We start from the raw sequence: 3,578 nt of genomic DNA, 5'->3' as shown, positions 1-3,578 counted from the left end.
CATTGGTTATTCATTTTCGCGATTATGATTTTATTTATTTATTTTGGGAATTCTAGAGGTGTTTTTAACTTGTGAAAATGATTGGCAGCGAAATAAGAGTTTTTTTATTTGACTTAACAAGTTAGAGAACAAGATGCTTGAAAGAACATTCATGCATTCATAAACATGATAATGATTTTAATAGAGTAACATTCATGCATTCATAAACATGATAATGATTTTAATAGAGTATTTGGTCCACATTGGTTACTTATATTTTTAATATAGTCGATATGGTCTACTAAATATTGTTCGGGCACAGGATATTCATGCTTGGAAGTGATTATACATATTTTAAATTATAAATAAATAAAAATGAATTGTAGATAAGCAAATAGTATTTATAAATTCAGAAAAGAGAAAATCACCCTAAACCTTACCTTTTAACTTCCTATTCCAATATTCACATGATATAGTTATTCTTTCAAAATTTAGGTGTACCCTACCCCTGTCCACTCAATTCCATACCACAGTCCACCAATCTAGCCCTAATTCATTTTCCCAAACCCAAAGGTTCAACCTCCTTTGGCTATTGCTTTATTCCACTTTTCCAATTGCTTCATTCCACAAATAGGCGACAGAAGCACGCTTGCATGCGTGCACACAGCGGCACTTATCATTGCAACAACGACGACGCCGTGTTGTTGTTCGTTGCTATTATGTATACGGTGGTGTGTGCGGTTGTTAGATAGTGAAATTGTATGAATCTGTTGTGATCTACATTAGTTGTGGATCTATGCGATAGTGGTAGATTGTGAATCTGAGGTAGTGGTGTGTTTTGGGTGGTGTCAACAATGGTCGAAGGGGTAGGGTAGGGGAGATAAAGGGTAATTTGAGATCGATAAATAAGTCATGACATATAAAATTTGTGATTTATGTCCTAGAAATAAGTTGTGTGCAATTAATTTGATAATTTGTGATCAACAAATAAGTTGTGACCTATAAGAATTGTAACTTGTGATTGTAACGTATGATTGTGACTAGTATATAATTGTGATCATAAATTCTATGTTATTGTGGTATTAAGCTATTTAATTAATAAAACTTGTTCAATTAATATCCCCTGATTTTCAAAAGAATCTCGTAAATTTATCAAATTTGAAAGTATATTTTTAAAGCTTTATAGTTAAAAAAATTTCCCTTCAAAGATGTGTGTATATAAAAGATTTGACTATTTATGAATAGTTTACTTCTTATATATTTAGCCAGCCTATTATTTTAAAACTCTTATTGCTATAGGATTATTTCAACGACACGTTCACAAAATAAAATATTTTGCACATAAACCAAAAATTTTTATATACTTTTTAATTGCACATTTCTCCTTAACATACTATTTAAAACTCTCTCTATCTCTCTCTCGTGGGTACCAAACAGGGACTTAATTATGATATAGCCAAAGAACGTAATTTTTGAAAGTCAAATAACAAAATCCACATTCAACTTGTGAATCATGACTTAGACTATCCATTTTCTTTATCAATGAAATTGGCACTTGGCATCATCACATGTTGGATATTTGGTAGTGAATACAATACTTAAAGGGAAAAAATATTGTAACAATATAAATTCAATCCAATCTAATTTGACGCAGACTGCCCATTTTCTTTCGCTTTGAAGTGTTAATCTTTTCTGTTTCTTCTTTGTGACGTATGTCCAATCCAAACAACTGTTCCTAGCCGATGGAAAGAGTGAATGAATTGGAAAAACCTTTTTAACTCAGGACAAGCTGGAGAGAAAAAGCTCAGCAAGCTCGCCGATCTGATTCCATCTCTCGTAATTTGCCTTTGACATCATCACACGTCGGATATTCGATGGTGACCACAATATTTAAATGGAAAAAATATTGTAACAATAGAATTTCAGTCCAATGTAATTTGATGTAGACCATCCATTTTCCTTTATCAATGAAATTTGCACTTGGCGTCATCATATGTTGGATATTTGATAGTGATTAAAGTATTTATTTGGAAAAAATAGTTTAACAACATAATTTTAGTCCAATGGAATTTGATGTAGACCATCCATTTTCTTTACAGGGAATTTGCATAGTTGTCACAAAATTTAAAAATGCACAAAAAGTTGTCACTTTGTAGCCTAAAAAATGTCACTTTGGGTGTGAAATGTCCAAATCACACTTGGAGATACATTTTTGGGTACATTAATATTTAATGCTCATTAGTGCGTACACTTAATGCTAATTAATGCCAAGGTTTAATTATTTGACCTATGTAAGAAAAATCATTGAATATATCTATAAACCAATGGATAATAGATTGTTAATAAAAAAAATTCATAACCCAAATTTATAACTTACTATTTTTGAATTATTAAATTCAACATGCTCATATTATTTTTCATCTTTTCAAATTATTATTCATTTATTCGGTTTGGTTTGGCAAATCTTTTTGAATAAAGATAGCAATGTCCTCCATAAATTGTTGTGAAATATTCTCTATTTAATAAAGCAACGTGTAAATTTTTTTTATGAAGATTTTGGTATTTGTTAGTTTAGCATTGATAAACACACTCAATGCTATAAAAAATGTATTCCAATCACACCATTAAATCATGATTCCCACTAGTTGTTAACCGTAATGACTGACAGATCAACTGTCGAAATAGATTGTGAAGATCGACACTTAATACGTCAAACCTGACAGTTAGTACACGTGGAATGACATTAATTGTCGGTCTCACTGATTTGCCATTGTGTAGTATAGTTTATTCGTAGAGTCCACCTACATGCTATTTAAGTCTAATATATTAATTGTATCAAATGTTTATTATTGGTATCTCAAATTTTCAGGTATGAATAATAATATGAGATTTATCGTTTCGTATTTTGCTACCGGGTGTATGTTGTCGTCTAGGTAGATCACCCTCGTGATGTAAGCGATTCAGATCTTAGTCTAGCATATGAATCAGGAAAATGCACTTAGAGTGGGCGAGTTGGCAACACTGGGGAACATGTTTGAACCCCCGTTCCATTATCGTGTCATTTTCGTTACAACTTTCATTTACAAATATCGTTCCACTTCTTTCAAAACATAAGATTTCATTAACTAACAATGGTCCAACTGTCGATCCTAATAGAAAATCTCTGTAATTCTCGATAGTTCGTTGTTAAATAGTAAATTAGAAAAAAATATCTGGGTATAATGACCAATCGGACACACAATTAAAAAAAACCTCAAAAAATCTTTCCCAAAAGATGTTTTTAACCAAATTAACTCAATCCGCCAAAAATTACAACTTGCAAACACTAATTTAACAATCAAAACACTCTTCAAGTAGCAAAACAACATGCACAAAAATATTAAACTTATCAAAAATGGTGTGCATATATAGAAAATTTATTATTAACCTCCGTTTGGTAGCAATTTTTCATCCCAAAAAAATAATTTTTTTAATATTTCATTATTCTAGTCGTCATTTTTTACTTCTACACCACATGTGGGACCCACTTTTCTCTCTAACGATCAAAAAATCAATTTTCATAATCACTACTGAACAAGCTCTTAGCAACATTTGAAAAA

The sequence above is a fragment of the Olea europaea genome, chromosome 8 (assembly GCF_002742605.1).
Source record: "Olea europaea var. sylvestris chromosome 8, O_europaea_v1, whole genome shotgun sequence".
In the NCBI taxonomy this organism is placed as follows: Eukaryota; Viridiplantae; Streptophyta; class Magnoliopsida; order Lamiales; family Oleaceae; genus Olea; species Olea europaea.
The sequence above is the reverse complement of the archived record's forward strand: the minus strand, read 5'-3'. Positions refer to the sequence as shown.